Source organism: Mus musculus, chromosome 10, assembly GCF_000001635.26.
Source record: "Mus musculus strain C57BL/6J chromosome 10, GRCm38.p6 C57BL/6J".
NCBI lineage: Eukaryota > Metazoa > Chordata > Mammalia > Rodentia > Muridae > Mus > Mus musculus.
Window position 1 is genome coordinate 96,523,770 of NC_000076.6, and position 23,052 is coordinate 96,546,821.

The following is a 23,052-nucleotide window of genomic DNA, read 5'->3' on the forward strand; positions in this document are numbered from 1 at the left end:
AGATTGCAATGATGTGCTAAGTTTACCTTACAGGCAGCTTAAAAACAAAACAAAAGGAAACAACACTAACTTTCCTGATAAATGACATACCTGTTTAGACAGAGAGAAGAAAAGGAAGAGAGACATGTAAATTCCTTTTGTAGCACTGTGAATTCTTTGATCAGCCTTCTTTTCCTTCCCATTTCCTCCATCTCTGGACTTCTAAGCCTCCAAATGCAGGATTAGAATTCTAGGTGATAGAGTGAGCTGATCTCTCAGATGCTGAGGCAGCGGGTTTACCGCTATACTTCAAAGGCAGCAATCCCAAACGGATGCCCGAGGTGATTCATTTTTATTTGGGTAACGGAGAACTCGAGCTGAGCTAAATGACAGATGTAAAAGGACCATGCAGCGACCATGTAAATAAGCAGCTCCCCCTGCCAGACACTGGGACAAAGAACTGTGTCAGCTGACGCTCAAATCTCATTAGACTACCACACAATCCTCTCTGGTACAGGACCAAATAATTCATATAAACATGTAGAGGGGAATAGAAAAACGAAGCACCTAAACAAATCTTCAACGGTTTATTGTTTAGCCACCTCGTCTTCAAAGATAAATGCTAACGAACGATGTCTGATTCACTTGTCTGAGCAACTTGACAACACTAATAACCAGCTCAGCTCATGGGCCCCGGTTGGAGCTGACCTCACTCAGCACAACCAATTGTTCCTAATTGAGTTTTGTGGATGGGGCTCCGGGTTTGGTACTTGCTGCAGATACTGGTTGTGCCCCTCGTTCCCTGCTGGCTTTGTCCATGCTGACTCTCATTTCTTCTAGCAACCGGGCTGCAGGAGTGAAGGAGAATTACCGACCGCCCAGACTAGGAACACGTCTCACCTCTGGGTAGGGTTCTGTTTGCCCTGAGAGACAGAAGTTAAAAATAGCCTCTCTTGTTAAAGATTAGTGTTGGTGCATTTAATCACATCCAGTACACACACACAAACATACACACACACACACACACACACACACACACACACACACACACACACACACCATGGGTAGGGAGACTTGGGCCAAGTATCATTAAAACCTTGTACTTTAAAAAGCTATTATCTCCAAGATGCTTATACAAAACATCAACAAATGTGGGAAACATAACACCCCATATAAACAATAATGCAAATTATAAATTCACACGGTTCTCAGAACAAGAAACATGAATGCTCAGTAAAGATGACCAAGTACATTAGTAACCAGGCTAAAGTTGAATGAATTACAGTAGAGAGCTATCAGGGGTGCGTGTGTGTGTGTGTGTGTGTGTGTGTGTATCGCCCATTTTGGACAAGCATGTAAGGATAGGTTATCACTGAAGTGCAAATTCAATTCTCCTTTGCTAAATAATCTATAAACTATACTAAAAATCTAAAATTAAACACTCTCTTTGGCTTAATGGTTCTATTCAGGAATGTTTTTTTTTTTTCAAAATACTAATAAGGATATAAAGAAATGTATCTGCAGGATAGTTGATCAAGCATTATTTTTGTTTGTAAGTTAAAATACACATTTGAAATGTTTAATGAATTGTGGCATATTTATGCAATGAAATGCCACACAGTCACTTAAAAGGTAGGGATGATGGCTAAAATAGAGTGTGAAATGAAAAAACAACAAAACAACAAAACAAAACAAAAAGAACAAATAAACTTGTTAAATGTCATTTCACACACAAATACAGAGAGACACACACACATGGATGCCATTTTTAACAAGTGAGCACTATATTCAGGAACTCTTAACAGGAACTATTTAGAGCTAGAATTGGCAGGAAGCAGGAATTCTCCCTTTTTAATTTTTTTCTTAAATGGTTAAATAGTGAGTAAGCTTTGCTTTTGTGGATGTTTTAAAGTTTGTATGTTGCAACCAAACAACCCCAGTGGCCAAAAATAACGCCGAGGGTCTTATTGGAGGTGTGTATGTTACCAGAGGTTAATATTCTGCCTGACACGTGAAGCCATGTATGTGTCTGCCATGTATGTCCATGTGTCTGCACTTCAAGCCATGGTTTGCGTGTTTGCCTACTTTGGTGCATGGTGTCTTTCACATGGCAGTTCATGCTCCTTCGCCTGAGACCCAGAGGCCCACAGACACCCATGTGCAGGCTGAGGATGTAGTTCAGTTGGTAGAGTGCTGTTTAGCCCGAGGAAGTCCTGAGTTTGATGCCTAGCTTCGTATGAACCTGGCACGGGGGCGCGCACCTGGAATCCTCGCACTCGTTAGGAAAGTTGTGAAGAATGGAAGTTCAAGCTTATTCTCAGCTACATAACTACTTTGAAGCCAGCATGGACTAAAGGGAATCATGTCTATAAATAAATAAATGGATGAAAGAGAAAGGAAGGGAGGGAGGGAGGGAGGGAAGGAGGGAGGGAGGGAAGGAGGGAGGGAGGGAGGGAAGGAGGGAGGGATGGGGGAGAGAGAGAGAGGAAGGAAGGAAGGAAGGAAGGAAGGAAGGAAGGAAGGAAGGAAGGAAGGAAGGAAAGAAAGAAAGAAAGAAAGAAAGAAAGAAAGAAAGAAAGAAAGAAAGAAAGAAAGAAAGAAAGAGAGAGAAAGAGAGAAAGAAAGAAATCTGCATATAGAATTCACATCATCTGGGTACTTGACCCCAGGAGCCTATGTCTGTATTTAATTTTTTTAATTTTCTTGTTCTTCTTCTCCTTGTTGTTGTTGTTGTTGTTGTTCTTCTTCTTCTTCTTCTTCTTCTTCTTCTTCTTCTTCTTCTTCTTCTTCTTCTTCTTCTTCTTCTTCTTCCATCTCCTCCTCCTCCTTCTTTTCCTCCTTCTCCTCCTCCTCTTCCTTCTCCTTCTTCTTTTACCATCATTTGTATGTGTTTGTGTGTGTATGTGTGTATATGCGTGTGTGTGTGTGTGTGTGTGTGTGTGTGTGTGTGTGTGTGTTTGCATTTTTATGCCAGAGTGTGAATGTTGATGTCAGCTTTTAGGAGTCTGTTCTTTCCTAACACTTTGGGTTCTGTGGGTCAATCTCAGGTCATTAGGGTTGCACAGAAAGTGTCTTTACGTTGTGAGACATCCCCTGGGACCTACACTTTCACATTTTCATGTCTGTGTTTTTATGAACATTTGATTAAAGTTTCAAATATAGAAGACAAGCTTCAAAGGACTATTGGTATTGGTGACTTTGTCCAGTAGGAAGAGAGAGAATGAACAGAAGAACAAATAACTGCAGAGAGAAGTTCTCTGAAGACAATAGAGAGCACATACAAGCATCTTGATTATTTTTTAAATGGACTGGGATGGCACCGAGTGCCTTAAGCAAGATGGAAAGTTGCTTATAGACAGTCAAAAGAAAATGAGCATTTGAAATATGGAGATGGTGAAATGCTTTCTGTTGCTGTGATGAACTCCATCCTCCAGGGAAGCCTTGGGCAGACATAGAGGAGGAATGCTGCTTACTAGCTAGCTCCATCTAGCCCCTGTTCAGCCTGCTTTCATATATATCCCAGAACTACCTGCCCAGGAGCGGCAATGCCCACAGTGGACTGGGTACTGTGAATTAACAATCAAGAAAACGTTCCTACAAATCTACTCACAGCCCAATCTGAAGGAGGCCATTCCCTCTTTGAAGTTCCCTCTTCCTAGATATGTGATCAGCCATCACAAAGAAAAAAGTGGGAGATTTAAGTTCTGGCTGGTTTCTGATCAGTAGTTTCAGGAGTTAAATTCTAAATATGCTTAATGTGCTCTGTAAATTAGACTATGGGATACCCATACAATTCCATTAAGATGTGACTCAAACTGTTCATTGATAGGCTATACAAAAGAGTGAAACACAATAATATGCCTAGTTCCCTACATGGGCTGAGAGTCAGAAAGACTGCAGAGGATTGGAAATACAGGTTTGGGGTTGGGCTTGGATTTTAGAGTTGTGTTGTTGTTGTTGCTGCTGCTGCTACTGTTGTTGTTGCAAATATCAACAGGCAAAATCAGACTCCTTGAAAAGAAGATGTTGACAGAGCATTCAAAAAAAAAAAGGCATTAAGATGCATTAAAAATCACTTTCAGAAAATTGGGAGAGGGGGTATGTCTCAGGATAGAACCATGTTTTCAGCTAGAGACAGCTATGACAGGATTGTATTCTATAGGGCTGCTGGCTAGCCCCCAGTAAGAGCATTAAGAACCCTCTTGGCTCAGTGACACACAGTGCTTATCAGACAACAGTTATGTGATCATTTTTATAGCCTGGCAGCCTTGACTGCTTTGATAAATAGACTTATATAACTCTATTGCTGGGAACACCTACTGGGGATATGGCATATCAGAATTACTCTGCCACATCTGCCACTGGCTTGGCTCTTACCACAGCTATCATTTATGAAGCCCTAACACTGCGCCCTGCAGGTTATTAGAAACTTTTATGTGTATTAAGTTGTATTACCCCCAGAAGATCATCCGTCCGCAAAGCAAGTTCAGAGTTCTAGTATCTAGCCCAGCCACATTGACTAGAACTTCCTACAATAATGGAAGTGTTCTACATCTGGGCCAGCCCAATGTGGTAGCCACTTATCCACCCTACATACTGAACTCTCTACCCATAGCAAGAGCAAAGAACTTCCATCTTTCGACTTGGGATTATGTCAATGTAAATTTAAATAGCCACATGTGGCAACCATATTGGCTCAGCACATCTCATCCTAGTTTACGAAGCTAAGTAGCAATCAGAGTATGGATTCAATTGCACAGTTATCCAACTCAATATCCTACTATTTATCATCATCATTATTATTATTATTATTATTATTATTATTATTATTATTATTATTATCTCATACATTATATCCCAACCACAGTTTCCCTCCCCTCCTCTCCTCCTAGTTCTTCTGCTCTACTTCCATTCTCCCCCAGATCCACTCCCTCTTCCTTTCCCCTTCAGAAAAGAGCAGGCCTCCCAGTAATACCAAGCAAATGTGTTATATCAAGTTGCAGTAAGAGTAGGCATCTCCTCTCATATTAAGGCTGGACAAAGTAACCCAGTAGGAGAAAAGAGATCTCAAAAGCAGACAAAAGAGTCAGAGACAGCCCCAGCTCCACTATTAGGAGTACCGTAAGAAGACTAAGCTACACACCATGATATATATGCAAAGGGTCTAAGTCAGACTGATTGTCTATTCAGACACTGTGAGACCCTCTAGGCCCAGTTTAGTTGAGTCTGTGATTTTTTTTCTTGTGATTTGTCTTTGGCTCCTGCAATCTTTTCCCCTCACCCACAGAACTCCCGAGCTCCACCTTATGTTTGGCTGTGCTAGGATAAAAGTGGTATAGACTAAGGAAGTGAAAGATCTGTATGATAAGAACTCCAAGTCTCTGAAGAAAGAAATTAAAGAAGATCTCAGAAGATGGAAAGATCTCCCATGCTCATGGATCGGCAGGATCAATATAGTAAAAATAGCTATCTTGCCAAAAGCAATCTACAGATTCAATGCAATCCCCATCAAAATTCCAACTCAATTCTTCAACAAATTAGAAAGGGCAATCAGCAGATTCATCTGGAATAACAAAAAACCTAGGATAGCAAAAATTCTTCTCAAGGATAAAAGAACCTCTGGTGGAATCACCATGCCTGACCTAAAGCTGTACTACAGAGCAATTGTGATAAAAACTGCATGGTACTGGTATAGTGACAGACAAGTAGACCAATGGAACAGAATTGAAGACCCAGAGATGAACCCACACACCTATGGTCACTTGATCTTTGACAAGGGAGCTAAAACCATCCAGTGGAAAAAAGACAGCATTTTCAACAAATGGTGCTGGCACAACTGCCGGTTATCATGTAGAAGAATGCGAATTGATCCATTTCTATCTCCTTGTACTAAGGTCAGATCTAAGTGGATTAAGGAACTCCACATAAAACCAGAGACAGTGAAACTTATAGAGGAGAAAATAGGGAAAAGCCTCGAAGATATGGGTACAGGGGAAAAATTCCTGAATAGAACAGCAATGGCTTGTGCTGTAAGATCGAGAATCGATAAATGGGACCTCATAAAATTGCAAAGCTTCTGCAAGGCAAAAGACACCCTCAATAAGACAAAAAGACCACCAACAGATTGGGAAAGGATCTTTACCTATCCCAAATCAGATAGGGGACTAATATCCAATATATATAAAGAACTCAAGAAGGTGGACTCCAGAAAATCGAATAACCCCATTAAAAAATGGGGCTCAGAGCTGAACAAAGAATTCTCACCTGAGGAATACTGAGTGGCAGAGAAGCACCTGAAAAAATGTTCAACATCCTTAATCATCAGGGAAATGCAAATCAAAACAACCCTGAGATTCCACCTCACACCAGTCAGAATGGCTAAAATCAAAAATTCAGGTGACAGCAGATGCTGGTGTGGATGTGGAGAAAGAGGAACACTCCTCCATTGTTGGTGGGATTGCAGGCTTGTACAACCACTCTGGAAATCAGTCTGGCGGTTCCTCAGAAAATTGGACATAGTACTACCGGAGGATCCAGCAATACCTCTCCTGGGCATATATCCAGAAGATGTCCCAACCAGTAAGAAGGACACATGGTCCACTATGTTCATAGCAGCCTTATTTATAATAGCCAGAAGCTGGAAAGAACCCAGATGCCCCTCAACAGAGGAATGGATACAGAACATGTGGTATATTTACACAATGGAGTACTACTCAGCTATTAAAAAGAATGAATTTATGAAATTCCTAAGCAAATGGATGGACCTGGAGGGCATCATCCTGAGTGAGGTAATACAATCACAAAGGAACTCACACAATATGTACTCACTGATAAGTGGATATTAGCCCAAAACTTAGGATACCCAAGATATAAGATACAATTTGCTAAACGCATATATGAAACTCAAGAAGAACGAAGTCCAAAGTGTGAACTCTTTGCCCCTTCTTAGAAATGGGAACAAAACACCCATGGAAGGAGTTACAGAGACAAAATTTGGAGCTGTGACGAAAGGATGGACCATCTAGTGATTGCCATATCCAGGGATCCATCCCATAATCAGCCTCCAAACGCTGACACCATTGCATACACTAGCAAGATTTTGCTGAAAGGACCCAGATACTGTCTCTTGTGAGACTATGCCGGGGCCTAGCAAACACAGAAGTGGATGATCACAGTCAGCTATTGGATGGGTCACACAGCCCCCAATGGAGGAGCTAGAGAAAGTACCCAAGGAGCTAAAGGGAACTGCAACCCTATAGGTGGAACAACAATATGAACTAACCAGTACCCCAGAGCTCTTGTCTCTAGCTGCATATGTATCAAAAGATGGCCTAGTCAGCCATCACTGGAAAGAGAGGCCCTTTGGACATGCAAACTTTATATGCCCCAGTACAGGGGAACGCCAGGGCCAAAAAGGGGGAATGGGTGGGTAGGGGATTTGGGGGGGTTGGTATGGGGGACTTTTGGGATAGCATTGGAAATGTAAATGAGGAAAATACCTAATTAAAAAAAATAAAGTGGTATAGACATTGTAGGAGTGGCCAACCCATGTCTTGAGATCCATGCCATGAGTGGAAGCCCACCCCTGACACTGCATGGAGGGTCAGGAATCAGAGGTTAGACAGCCCAGAGACCTAGGATGGAAATAAACATGATGGGGGGTGTGAAAAGGAAAGGATTTCTCATGATACTATGCTACACTTGAAGACAGGAGACTAACATTATCACCATTATAGAAACTCCATCCACAAACAGGATCCAGAGATACGAACCATACTTTAAAAATACCTATTAGGTCTACATGTGAAGTTCAATGATATAACACTTGCTGGGTGTGTGCCAGGTCCTGGGTTCTATCATTGGTGCTGAGAGAGTGTTGGGGTGGGAGAAGAAGGCAAGGTAGGAAGAGGAGGAGGAGAAAGAGAAGAAAGAGAAGGAGGGAGAGGAGGAGAAAAAGGAAGAACAGAAGGGTAGAAGGGATAGTTCTAGTTGCAGTATCCTGAAGGATGTGATGAGCTTGTACCATTAAAGCTTTTCAGTTACTGCAACTTTCAGGTACTTTCAGTGTCTAGAAGGGCCCTGAACGCTGGTGCCCTTAGCAACTGTCACTGTGTACAGTGTCTGCTCATGTGTTCTCACCTACTGTGAATAGTTTTTGCTTTCGAACTGTCCAAGCCCAGTAAGGCAGCCACATGTAGAGGGGTGGATCAGAATCAATAGGAAAGCTATGGGCTGTGGGTATTTTCAATTTGTCCTTGCAGACCTGTTAACTGTTCATTGTTTCTGTTCTGATCTTGCAGCCTGCCTCACTGGGCTTTCTTGACTGTTGGCTTCCTAGAAGGGCAGACCAATGGAAGTCCTTAGTGGGAACCCCCATAGTAGGAAGAGAAGCCCTGCAGCTCTCCCAGCTCAGTCCTTGCCTGTCCATAGTTTGGCAATGCCAAGAGGAGTCTGTTTCAGAATACAGCTGGCTAGTGACACCTTTCTGAGTACAGGTCCTGCCATGTCCCAGAGCCTTCTCCCCCTCTTCCTTTCCCCTCCCCCTCCCCTACTGAAAAGTCAGAACAGCTTCCCGTGGACACCAGACCTTAGTGCTTCCAGGCTAACCATTCTTACTCACTCACTCACCCATTCTGCCATTTTTTTTCTACATGACCAAATAAATACACTGGGGACTCTGGTTAGATTCCAACATGTCCCCCACGAGTTAATATGCTCACCTTCTGCTCCTCAGCTTCCACCATCTTGGAAGGCTGTGGAACCTTTAGAAGGTGAGTTCCTGAATGCCAGAAGTAGGTCACTGGATCAAAGGCTTTGTTCCACTCTGGCCCCTGGCTTTGTGCCTCAACCTCTTGCTCCCGTCAACACAGACAGTACCATTCCTACTACTGTGCCTTCCTTCCACGATGGCCTGAAGTCTTGCTATGAGCCCAAACAGACCTTTCCTCCCTCAAGCTGTCTCTGTCAGACATGTTGATCATAGCAACACGAAAGTCACTGACACTCACTATTGGATGAGGCATAATCATAGCTCATCTATGAAAATAAAAGGTATTCATTGTTTTGTAGGAGCTAAAAATAAATACATGAATGGTGTTTCATTGAGCAGTTATCACAAATTTTGACAACACACACAGGGGAAAAAAAAACAGCAGCATACTGCAAACCATCTATTGCAGTGGTTCTCAGCCTTCCTAATGCTGCGACCCTTTAATACAGTTCCTCATGTTGTGGTGACCACCCACCCCCAATCATGAAATTATTTTCATTGCTACTTCATAACTGTAATTTTCTACTGTTGTGAATGGGTAATGTAAATACCTGATATTTCTAATGGTCTTAGGTGACCCCTGTGAAAGGGAGGTTTTTCACCCCAAAGGGTCAAAATCCACAGGTTGAGAACCACTGGCCTATAAGACTGCACTGAAGAAGGAATGTTTGGTGTGCTGGACTTAGTTTCATGTGAAAGGATACAAAGGATAGGGATTCTACATAAAAATTGGGACAAAATCATATCTAGTTTACTATACCTGTTTTCTGTAGGAAATTATGTATCCATTTAAAACAATGAGGAGGGGAAGAGAGATGGTTCAGTGGGTAAAGGGGTTTGCTCCATAAGCAGAATAACCTTTGTTCTTCTGAGGTTTAATCCTAAGGAGAGATGGGAGATAGCCAGAAGCTTGTGGATCAGCCAGCCTGGAATACACTGCAGCAGCAGAAACCACAAGAGAGACCCCCCATTGATAAGGTAGAAGTCTAGAACAGAATCCTTATTTATTTATTTATTTATTTATTTATTTATTTATTTATTTGGACAGGATTTATCTGTGTAGCCCTGGCTGTCCTGGATTTCACTCTATAGACCAGGCTGGCCTCAAACTCAGAGATCTGCCTGCATCTGCCTCCCAAGTGCTGAGATTAAAGGCGTGCGCCACCACTGCCCAGCTTCCCAGAAGGTGCCCTCTGATCTCACAGGTGCAGCACTAAGGCAGGCATATGCAGACATTCACACACAAACACACATGCACTCACACACGCACACACACATGCACGTGCACAGACACACAGAGGTACATACACACAGAAATACACATACACACACATCAATAGTTATTCAGAAAAATGTTTCCATGGAATGAAAAATATTGAGCAGCTGTGGTGACACATTCCTGGAACCCAGGCCCTGGGAGGCTGAGGCAGGAAGAGCATGAATTTAAGGCAGTGTGGACTGCATAACGAGATGCTGCCCTCAGAAACAAAATCCAAATAAAACAAGGAATTGTAAAACAGCTTTTAGTGTCAAATGGCAAGATGTCCCATGACATGTGTCTATGTGGATTATCCTAGCATGATTATAAAGGTGTGCATATAACACGTTCCAATGTTTCTACAATGTGGGGTGTGAATGTCTGCATCCTACCCATATTTATTGAGTACCAGCTAGTGAGTGATTCTTCTTGGCTTGTAAATTCAGCAAGAATAAAACAAACAGCTGGGCGTGGTGGCGCATGCCTTTAATCCCAGCACTCGGGAGGCAGAGGCAGGCAGATTTCTGAGTTCGAGGCCAGCCTGGTCTACAAAGTTCCAGGATAGCCAGAGCTACACAGAGAAACCCTGTCTCGAAAAACAAAAAACAAACAACAAACAAACAAACAAACAAACAAAAACAAAACAAAACAAAAAAAAAAAGAATAAAACAGACATGATGTCTCCATTCCTGAGAGCTTGCAACCCACTGGGAGGAGGCAGGTAACAAATGAGTCCGTGTAGAGGCTGTAGGAGATAAGATGTGCTGGAGTTCCCATGAACTGACCTGGGGAAAAGCATTTCAGGAAGCGCCATTAGAAAAGGCAAGGGCTTTGGGCAGAAATGTGCCTGATGTTTTCATTGTGTGAAATATTTTGTGGAGAGACATGACACAAATGTCTGTGACTAGATAGGGAAATAATCCAAGGTAAGGAAGTGAAGACAGACTTAAGCAATCATGTCAAAGTCCAATTGGTGAGCCGAAGAGTTTATTGGTTATATACACGGGAACACGGAAAAGCAGTAACTTACAGAAGCAAGGACCATTCACAAGCAACTTGCAAAGCTGAAAAGCCCACCCCAACAAGAATGACCACACACAAAAACTGCAAGCTTCGGGCTCACCGTGAGTGATAGACGGGAGGCTGTACCAGTCAGAGAGTGCCACATGGATGACAGACAGGAAGCTCAACTAGTCAGACTCTTCTACCTGCTTGGCCTCACTAGTCTGTTCCTGGCAACTTGGCTGGTTTTGTTTTTATATGCTGGGGTTTGAGGCAGGGGTGCCTTGGGAATCATGTGTGTTTTAGCTTTACCAGACAAGAAGTCTCATGAGCCTTCCCTCTTTCTCCAGGATAGAAAAGATAAACATTGTTACACAAAATTATTAACCAGCTGAAGCTGTGGGACAGGGAGGCGGTAAAGTGTATCCCTTTGAGAAGGTTTTCCGGTTTGGTTTTGTATACCAATTATTATTTGAGCAAATAAGATAGCTGCACACATACTTCTTACATTTTTTAACTGACTTAGTTCCCCTGTCCCCCTTCCCCTCAAAGAATCAGAAAACGAGACTAGAGAACTATCTAACGCATGCTACGAAATTAAACAGACTTTTTCAAATGGACCAAGTTCAGAGGAAGTAAAGCCTAGGAAATTCTGGTGACATTTGCACATTGACATCGCAGGGTTGTTCTGAGCGTCAAAGCTAATCTCACTGCCCTGGGTGAAGTGTCAGCTCTGTTTTAAATGACTGCTCTAACGACGACAGCCCCTCACGGGCTGCTCTCAGCAATCCTCCTGCCCGGGCACTACAGCCTCTGACAGCAGACACACATTGCGTTTCTTCAAGCCCAGTGTTTTTGTATATGAGACGATTGATGTGGTGTCACCACCATGACTCATTGCACAACGAGCAATCTTAAGAGAAGCTAAGATGCCCCAAAGCAAGTTGTTAGAAGAACTAGGCCATAGGACTTGTACATTCCCCATTCAACATGTAATTGCCTATTCAAAAGAAGTCCTTTTGGGCTCCCGGGGAGGAAGACAGTCAAAGCTCACTGTGGAATGGCATGGATAGGATGAGCCAGGGGTTTCCTTCTATCTGCACTGACTTTTTATTCACCTTCACTCCAAGCGTCTTTTTAAGAAGTATCAGCCATCTCTCTCCCTCATATTCCCTTTCCTCTGTTTCCCAGAGTATACACCTATGTACCTTCGTATTTTCCCTACTAAGTTACGAGTTCAGGCTGGCACCTCCCTCACTATGTGGTCTTCTCTAACTTTCCTTTCTTCTAAGAGTGTCTGTGGTGGTTGAATGAAAATGGCCCCCATAGGCTCATAGGGAGTGGCACTATCAGGAGGTGTGGTCCCGTTGTAGTGGATGTAGCCTTGTTGGAGAAAGTGTGTCACTGAGGGAGGTGGGTTTGGGGGTTTCAAACGCTCAAGCCAGGCCCAGAATCGCTCGCTCCTCCTACTGACCTCAGATCTGAATGTAGCATTCTCAGCTACCCCTTCAACATCATGTCTGCATGCATGCCACCCATACATAATTTAAAATGTTTAGGAATGTTATATGTGAAGCAATCAATAATTAAGTGTGGTGTGTGTGTGTGTATGTGTTTCCTTGGCATACATGCCATGGCATGTATGTGGAGGTCAGAGACACATTTGTGGAGTCAGTTCTCTCCCTCTATCATGTCAGACCCAGGGATTAACTCAAGTTGTAAGCCTTGGAGGCAGGCATCTTTACTCGATGAGCCACCTTGCTAGTCCTAACAATGTCTTTATTTTTTAAAAAAATTTATTTAACATTATAGATTTATTTATTATTATATCTAAGTACACTGTAGCTGTCTTCAGACACACCAGAAGAGGGCTTCAGATCTTATTATGGATGGTTGTAAGCCACCATGCGATTGCTGGGATTTGAACTCCAGACCTTCAGAAGAGCATTCAGTGCTCTTAACCTCTGAGCCATGTCTCCAGCCCCTAACAATGTCTTTAAATAAAACTGAAATATACGCTTGTTTCTAGGGTGGACTCGTGGCTTGCTTTCATTTGTTCTCTCTACTTCTTCTATGGGTTCTAAAATAAATGGAAACACAACAGCTTTGCCTGTTTCATGGTCTACCTCTCTTCCATTAGTGGTTGCAAGAAGTTAGGAGAGTTAAGAGTTCTCAGGGGAGCGGGGCCAGAGAAGGTGAATGCTCACCTTTGCCATAAGAATTTCTGTAGTTCTTACAGTCTGTGATTATAGATTATAAATGGAGAAACCCTAGACTATCAACAAAAATGAGAGCACATGCCTTTATTTGTCTTATTTCACCTATGATTGATTTACTGGGAGGGGCTACTTCTTGCTTAATTACATTGCTGCTCAACACAACACCTACTAAATGTCTGGCTTTGAGGTAAAAAATAAAATGGGAAAAATAGTACCGGGGGAAAAAAAACAAATAGTAAAATATTTAAATACTTTTTAAACAATCTTAGTGCCTGTGAAAATGCAGTTACTAAAGTTTTATCTTCTTGTCCAAATTCTTTGCAGATTGAGTTTAATGTTTTCTTTTGTCTCATGTTTTAAGAGAGAATTTCACCCTTTTGCTCAGGCTGGCCCAGAATTCCTGGGTTCAAATCTCCTTGCCTTAACTTCTAAAATATTGGGATTAAAAGCATCCATAACTGTACCAAACTTGTTGGGCTGGTTTTGAATGGTTCCTTTTTTGACTGTACAGGCACAAGACATGTAAGTTTTAATTTTTAACTTATATCTGAGTAAGACCAGAGGAAGCACACCACACAAACTTTCCTGACCATTAATTGCTGTCTGCATCTCCTCACAAACTTGCATTAGATTGTTGACTTCCTTTCCCGTGGAAGGAAGGCCTGAAAACTTTGTTTCTTCTAAGACAAAACAGTGTGGAGTGGAAGCAATTCAAAGCCAAAACCAGATCCCATAGAGTAGCTCCCAGCTGAATCCTCTACAGGACCAGCCAGAGCCTCAGCAGACTGTCAGGGACCAGGGCCATTTCTGACTTCACGTTTCCTTTCTTTGTTTTATTTTTTAAAGAATAGAAATATTTTTAGGTTGTATTGGTTTAAAGATGAATATGGGACCGGTTAGACTCTGTATATTCATTATCAACATATTGAGTATGAAAATTAGTTGAAAAGAGACTAAGTCAAACTATTCGTGTAGTCCACTAAGGATGAAGTGGATTGTAGATCCTGAGCCTGGTAGACAAGTTGGCCTTGACATTGCTTGGGAACTTAATGGAACACATGGTTAGGTCTTTCCCTAGACTTTCTGAAAGCAGAAATTCATCACTGTATGTGCTGACAAGCCCTCGAGCTGTCTGGAAAAGAAGTTTAAGAAGTTGTTTGGGAAATTCTGCTATGGGAAATTCAAAGCAAGGCAGGTAAAACCTGAGCCTTCAGAAGTTGAAAATCCCCTCAAGCACTCCAGATTTTCTCACAAGACAGACAAATAACCTTGACTGCCCCAGGTCTGCTCCAGAGGTCAGAAGTCACCATCCTCTTAACTCAACTTGGTTCTGAAAAGCAACATTATATAATACACCTTACCCACTCAAACTTCAAATAACTTTGTAGTAGTAAATTTTGTCTTGGGAGAGAAAAAGTTCTATGCATATTCCATATTTGAATTAGTTTACAAGTAAACTGTGACATGAACATTTCAAAAAAAAGTCACTGTGCATGCACAGTCGCACAATGGAAACTACAGCTTTATGAAGTTGGAGTGCCCCATTGTTGACAATATATAGCAGGAAGAGATGGGGATCTAAAAAGATCAGTATCGAAGTTTTTCCATCTTCAGTAGTTGTTAAGTACACACATATTACAATTGACTTAGAAATGGGCATCAGGAAGACTGGCTTTTAGTATGAAATGGTAGAAGGTAAGTGACGTGTGACTCCACAGAAAATTGTCATTATAGGTGGGGATGAAGGGTATGAAGTGGAAACTTCTAGTTTCTTTGGAAAGTTAGTTATGCCAAATGTTATTTTGCTGGGACACACAAGTCAAAGGATGTCTTGCTAGAGCAAACAAGTGGAAGACTGTTTTCCTGAAGCAGATTTAGATGAAAGGGTGTTTGGATATAGCAAACATGTAAAGGGACGCTTGATGAAGGAGTATGACCTCACAGACAGTGGGAAACAAACACTGAGCATTGGTTTGGTTTGCTTTGCCTCGCTATTCTTCACTAAAGTCACGCATGTATTGGTTCACCTTACATAGTGTTGTAGAGCTCAACTTGCAGTAACACTGCCATTGAGAGAATCTCAACCAAGAACTGCTTGTGACGTTCCTGCAGCAGCTTGCTGCTTCTGTGACCTAGGCCATGAGAAAGCCTGATGGTTTCTTAAGGATTAACCAGGTTGCTGGTTCGTGCCTGGTGTCTGCTTGCTGAAAGGACTGGACTGTAGCTGCTGGTTTATGGCTATTATCTGCCTGCCTGGAGGATGGGTCTGCAGCTGCTGAATCCCATTTGGTGTTTGCTACAGGACTGAACTGCTGTGAAAGAAGACCAAGTGCACCCCCACACACACCAAAGAACTATTGCTAACAGGTTCACTTCCCCCATAGCCTAATAACTTTTCTCTTCCACTACCTCTGCTGGGTGGTAGGCTAGAGGAGAGGTTGCAAAAAGGTTATATAAAAAGAAGGTTGCAAAAAAATGTATGCCTAGTGTGCCTCGTGATGCATGTGGGGGAATGACAGAGAGGATAGACCTTGGAGAAGGTAGACTTTGTGTCTTCATATGCAGCATGGTACACCTGGGTGCTGTTTTCTGCATTTGCCTAGTGTTTCCCTCGATGGAAATCATGCATAAGCAAATACAAGTTTGTATTATGCTCAAGTTGTCCCTAGATGTCATATATGCGTATTCACAAGCAAGCACCACAGGAGAGCTGTGTATGCAGTTATAGCTCCGTATGCAGATTCCACACAGCAGGATTACTCCTGCATCCGAACACTGATGGCCGTTCACTCTGTGAGCTCAATATCTATTTTTTTATGCAACATTAAGCAGGATTGGATGAACAAGAGGCAGTTTTATAAGCTCATGCAGGATCAATTTTATCAAGAGCAATAGTGCACTGCTCAAATGTGATCCTAGGAGATGAACTTCCATGCTCGTTGTAATTTTGATCAGTATCTACATCCACTAATTCTACGGAGGGGTGACTAGATTTCTCATGTTTTTCTTTAGTCTTCCACACTGGAAAAAGACAATGAAATCACATTTTTAAATTTATTTTAAAATTAAGACTGGAGCGCTACTGATAGGAGGAAGTGGATGTTCCCAGGGTCTCCTGGTTAACAGTGATCTTTGGGCTTTTCATCTCTTGGTTTAAGATACCAAGCATAGGCAGGCCTTGTTTTGTGTGGTTTTAATATACAGGAATCCTAGTCACCGTGACTCAGTTAAGTAATACCAGTCCCTTTACAGCATGGTTCATGTTTTTAATTACCATGACCTATTAGCTGTAAATAATTGTATAAAGTTCAAACTTTATCACCAGCATTTCGGTCCCCAAATCACTGTGTAAATCTCAGAAGCACAGACACACACTCTGATCAGAACGTTTGATGTTTGTCAGGGAGTGGCTGCTGAACAAGTTATTCAGTTCACAAAGAGACAGCAAAATATGTAGTTATGCTGTCTTCGCATCAGCCAGAGACTAAGCCACATGATTTTGACAAAAATGGATAAATGAGAAAGGGGATTGGCCAACCAGAGGGAAAAGGCACCAACACACAGCGGAGTGTGAGAACAGGCAGCAGTGAGTGTGAGAACAGGCAGCAGTGAGTGTGAGAACAGGCAGCGGTGAGTGTGAGAACAGGCAGCAGTGAGTGTGAGAACAGGCAGCGGTGAGTGTGAGAACAGACAGCGGTGAGTGTGAGAACAGGCAGCGGTGAGTGTGAGAACAGGCAGCGGTGAATGTGAGAACAGGCAGCGGTGAGTGTGAGAACAGGCAGCAGTGAGTGTGAGAACAGGCAGCAGTGAGTGTGAGAACAGGCAGCGGTGAGTGTGAGAACAGGCAGCGGTGAGTGTGAGAACAGGCAGCAGTGAGTGTGAGAACAGGCAGCGGTGAGTGTGAGAACAGGCAGCAGTGAGTGTGAGAACAGGCAGAGGTGAGTGTGAGAACAGGCAGCAGTGAGTGTGAAAGAGTGCTCTGTGAAGTCAGTGGAAATGGAGTTGCAGGATCCACAGCTGACTCAGGGGACTAAGTGAAAGTAACTTATCATCATGAGTGAGGAAGTGTTTGTTATACACATGCATGCACACACACACAGATAGATGATATCAGCACTAGAGAAACTACATTAAAGAAACTCTAGAAGAGGGAGACTCTTCCCCAGTAATGATTTGATTATCTAGTACCAAGTGGTCAGCCCTAAAACCATACATACATGCACATGTGCACACTCGAACACACACAGCACATGCAGATAGATAATAGATGATAGATCAAGAGAGAGAGATACATATTAGCAACACTAAGTGAACTTAGCAGGCTATACTGATATATCTATATTGTTACATATATATTGATTGCAGGATATTGATTGCAAAGAATAAAGTGCTAGACACAAGGACAAAGAGCCACGTGATTCTGAAGTGAGGCAGAGAACGGCTCTGCCTACAAAGCATAGGTTACACAGTGAGAACCAGATAGATGCTATGCAAGTGACTCTTGGTAAATAACCTCATCAAGAAGTAAGACTTCTGGTTCTGTGTCTCTAATGTTTTAAATCACACTACAGTAAATAAAGATCCACTTTTTGTACTTTTCCATACATTTCTAACCCACAAAAAGAAGAAAGTTATACTACGCTAATGTCACACTAATGTTAATATAACACTAACAATAGTGTTTACACAGGAAGTTTCAAAGGACACATAATTATCAAAGCTTTTCCACTGATGGTTTTGTGTGTGAGAGCACTGTGTTCACAGTCACGTGTGTGTGTGTGTAAGCATGCGTGCAGAGGCCAGGGGTTCACATCTGGTGTCTTCCTTGATCTCTCCCCCACTCCATTTTTTTTAAGAGTTATTTTATTTTATAAGCAGGAGCGATGTGCTCACATGTATGTCTGTGGACCATGTGTGTGCTCATTGCTGGCTGAGTTCAGGAGAAGACATTCAATCCCCTGGAACTAGAGTTATGGTCAGTTGTGAACAACCATGGAGATGCTGAAAACTGAACATGGGTCTTTAGCAAAACCGACGTCTGCTTGTAACTTGCTGAGCTGAGCCATGTCTCCCAACTCCTGCCCTACTCTTTTGAGACAGGGCCTCATGTTGAACCTGGAGCACACGATTTCTGGTAGCCTAACTGGTCACTGAGGCACCCAGGCTTAAGCTCTATATACGACCACTCTCCAGCCATACCCATGGTTTTAGGTGGATGCCGGGGATCCAAATGTGAGTTCCTATGCTTTCACAGCAAGCTTTTTTACTGACTAAGCCATCTCCCTAGCCCCTTTGTATTGATGAGTACGATACCTGTGTGTATTTCAGCTTATTCTGTGCTATGTTTTTGTAACTGTCCCCCAAAGGCCCACGTGTTAAATTTTTTAATTACTCGACTGGAGATACTACTCTGTGGTTCAAAGCACTGTCTGATACTTCAGAGCACATGGGTTTGATTCCCAGAATCCACGTGGATATTTACAACCATCTGTACCTTTAGCCCTAGGGGATCTGGTACCCTCTTCTGGCATCCAGGAGCACCAGGCATTCAGATGCTATACAAGTATACATGCAGGCAAAACACCCACACTCATAACATAAAATTAAGTATTGGTCCCAGCCTCTGGTGCTGTTGGGAAGTGGTAGAGCCTTTAAAAGGCAATGCCTAATGGAAGGAAGTTAGGTCATGAGGATGTGTTTATGCAAGGGACTTTAGAACTCTAGTGTCATCCCTCTATATGGTTTTTTTTGGTGGTTTGAGGAGAAGTGTTTCCTGATTTTTGTAAGTATTTTGTTTTGTTTCTAGTTTTTAATTCTTTTAAAGATTAATTATGTTTAAGTATGAGTATGGGGAGGGGGTTATATGTGAGAGTGCAAATGTTCACGGAGACTACAGAGGTGTAACATCTTACAACTAAAGTTATACGTGAGCCACTAATGTGGGTACTGGAAACTGAACTCAGGTCCTCTGCAAGGCAGTAAGCATTCATAACTGCTGAGCTGTCTTTTCTGACCATTTTGTTTTGTTCTGTTTTGTTTTTTACATAAAGTCCAAATTGTGGAATTCTCCTGCCTCAGCCTCCCAAGTGTTGGCATTATAAGGATGTACCACTACATCTGGATTCATTCATATTCTCTCTCTCTCTCTCTCTCTCTCTCTCTCTCTATCCCTCCCTCCCTCCCCCCCCCTTGACTACAATAACATGAGTGTCTTCCCCTGTCATATACACCTGCCATAAAAGCTGCTCACTACACAATGCAAAGCTATAGGCAAAACACTTAATGACCGAGACCTCCTTTCTCCTTGAGTTTCATGGGTATTTGTCACAGCAAGAGTAAGCACTTTTATCACCCACATGACCGTGTCAGGTGAGCGGCTCTGGGTGCAACCCATGAAAAATAGAAGCTTCCAACTATCAAAAGTAATACTACATGTGGTAAGATGCTAGCTTATAAAAATACCATGTTTCATTCCGCAGACCCAAAGAAGCTACACAACAAGGAAGGCCCAAATGAGGAAGAGTGAATCTCACTTAGATGGAGAAATAAAATCGTCAGTCTTAAGGCAAATGGAGGGAGGGAACTGGGAGGGAGGGGGTATGTGGAAGGTAATGAGGGATTCAGGAGCAGGTGTGGGGAAGGAGAGGAGAGATGGCTAGATGGCCATGAAAATGAATGGAAATCTGAAGCTGACAGGGGTGAGGACGTAGGGGGCTTCTCCAGGATGAGACAGAGATCTGGGATAAGGGTGGCACCCACGAATCAATTCAGATGACTTTAGCTGTGACTCACTACATTGGGGATATGGAATTCTTCAGAGGCCACCTCCTGTAGCCAAACAGGAACCCCTTTGGAGCAATAGAGACAATAACCCACCCATAAAACTTCCAACCCAAAATTTATCCTGTCAACAAAGAGTGTAGGCGCAGGGGATAGAGCAGAGAATGAGGGAATAATAACTAATAATAACTAATAACTGGCCCAACCTGAGACTCATCTCACGGGCAAGCACCAGTCCCTAACACTATTAATGATAGTGTGTTATGCTTGCAGACCGGAGCATGTTGCCCTGAGAGAGGCTCCACCCACCAGCTCACTCAGAGAGATGCAGACACCCACAGCCAACCAGTGGATGGAGCTTGGAAACTCTTATGGAAGAATAGAAGGAAGGAGTACAGGCCCTAAAGGGGATAGAAACTCCACAGGAAGACCAACAGAGTCACCTAACCTGGATGCTTGGGGCTCTCAGAGACTCAACCACCAACCAAGAAATATGTATCAGCTGGACCTAGGCCTCCCAGCTGATATGTAGCAGATGTGCAACTTGACCATCATGTGGGTCCTGAACAACTAGAGTGTGGGCTATCCCAAAAGCTGTTGCCTGAATGTAGGATATGTTCTTCTTCTAGCTGGACTGCCTTGTCTGGTGTCAGAGGGAGAGGAAGTGTCTAGCCTTACAGGGACTTGAAGCGCCAGGGTGGAGGGGACACCCAGAGGAGAAGGAGAGGGGGGATGGTGGACAGATTGTGGGAGGGGATGACAAGAGGGTAGTGAGTGGAATATAAAGTGAATAAGTAAAAAAAAAAAAAAATTAAAACAAACAAAAACACCCAAAACAACCAAACCAAAAATGATGTGAGCTTTTCAGAAAACCAGAATAACCATTGTGGTAGCTGGTCCCAAAAATCCAACCACCTCTGACATGTAGATGATGACTCTATTTGAACTTCCTGAAGGCAGCCAAGGATGGTGCTTCAGGGACAGCCTGTGGGCAAGGAAGACCACTGTTCAGTTATTAGAAATCGTTTCAGTAGCTGCTTGAGGTCTTCAGATGAAGCAAATCAATGTGTACCGAAGTTTTACTGAACATATTTAGTTCAAATGCATTGTCTGATTGTACATAGCTGTTCCCACCTCTGAGGAATAGTGACTGAGAACCAGAGACAGGACTTGGCAGTCAAGAGCACTGGCTGCTCTTCTGGAGGACCTGGGTTCGATTCCCAGCATCCAGATGGCCACTCACAAAACTGTCTCTGAACTCCAGTTTCAGAGGCTCAGATACCAAGACACACATAGGCAATACACCTGTACATGTGAAATGAACACATTTAATTTAAAAAGAGTCATATCTGTCAAAAAAAAAAAAAACAGCAGGCCTCTTTAACATCTCCTCAGCAATTGTGCATGGTTATTGAAAATGGAGAATGAGAATTATAACAAACTTAAAAGCTTTAAAGTAATAACGCTTTTCAAATGCTTCATGAGTTTCATGAAACCTGCCTTGCTCTGAACTTGTTTCTGGGAAAGAAGAACCTGCTGATGTTCACAGCATTACCTTGGAGCAGTGAGCTCCCCTTCCTGTGCCTATAATTTAAGGGCCCACCAGCTCCGTTTTATGAGATGGCCAACCTCATCCCCCTTAATCAGGTGGTGGAAGCAGGACTTTGAGATAGGTTATTAATCAGATTTATGCACAACTGCCATCCACTGTATTTCTAATTGAGTCTTGGTGCTGCCTTTTACGACGAAGTCAAGTTCAATTGGAAAATAATAAACCTTTGGAGAACCAGCTGTGTTCCTCCCGGGAAAGCTTTGCTGTTCGGAAGGAATTCAACACATTTTACTACACTGTGACTGGGGCTGTGGAGATTTCTTTTTCAATGGTGTTTACTGTAAGCAAACATTTATGTTCTCTATGATCACGCTGACATTTATCCAAAAAAATAAAAAAAGAGAAAGAGAGAAAGAGAGGGGAAAAGGAAAATATTTTATTAGTAAATCAGTTGTTTATCCTGTCCCAAGAGGAAAAACCAGTTTGACTTTTTCTTCATTTTCTCTTTTCAAGTTGACAACCATTTTTACTGGGATAAGTTTATTGCCATGTGTTTTGACACTGTGTGGGCAAGCCCTCAGCCAGCATGAGGCTGGGTGTTAGAGAAACCTAAGACTCAAAGCTCATTATTCAAAGACTTCTAAACAACCAGATTTTTATAGTGTGAATGATTGATTGAAATTTGTTGGGATTCCAGAAAAAAAAAAAAAAAAAAAAAAAAAAAAAAAAACAACTAAGGCCTCCTCAATGAGAGCAATGCATGATTCGAATACTTGGAAGACAAATAGCAATTCTACAATATGTTTGCTTTAGTGGAGGCAATTAAATACAAAATAGCAGAAGTAGCTCATTGCATACAAGAGTGTGGGGAGAATAGACTGGAAAATAACAGCCCACGTGACTGGTTTTTGTATGCTCTTGTGGTAACTTCATCTGAGTTGATGGATGTAGAATATTCAGAGAGTTCTCTGGTGAGTGGGGGGTGGGGAGAGCACATTTGAACACTGCACTCACATTTTTTATAGATTTTTTTTTTTTTTTTTAGAAATCAAATTCCAGTTAGGAATTTGGGACTCACTGCAGAAAGCAGTGTCTTTTGGAAATGTTAGATGGCTAAGGTTTGTAACCAACTTGTCTGTCCTATGGGGGGCCATCTTGATATCAATGAGGGTGTTTAGTAACAAACATAATTCAGATGTCAAAACTGATCAAGCCAAGTGGTGGTTTCCTCTCAGCTCATGGAGGTAGCACACTCTTGTACTGGGGATGGAGGTGATCCGACACTCTCTCAAGTATCTTTGATATGCAAAATACCTTGTGCCCAGAATATTTTAAGATCTTCCCAGCCACCTCCTGCAGTCTGCCTACTGCACTCATTTTCAGGATGAGTAAACTCCAATCCAAAGGAAAATAAATCACTGAACCAGAACACTACACGGAAAACGCAGGTGACGGAGGATGTTAGTATAATATAATTTATGTACTTCTTGAA

At 42.4% G+C, this 23,052-nt stretch overlaps 1 long non-coding RNA gene across 1 annotated transcript in view; it reads right to left on the bottom strand.

The window, feature by feature from the left end:
* Positions 1-654: 654 nt before the first annotated feature.
* Positions 655-23,052, bottom strand: part of Gm33843 — a 74,322-nt gene continuing 51,924 nt past the window's right edge. The window contains exon 4 of the long non-coding RNA XR_380712.2: positions 655-902. This is a non-coding gene — a long non-coding RNA (predicted gene, 33843). The remainder of the gene's footprint in view (positions 903-23,052) is intronic.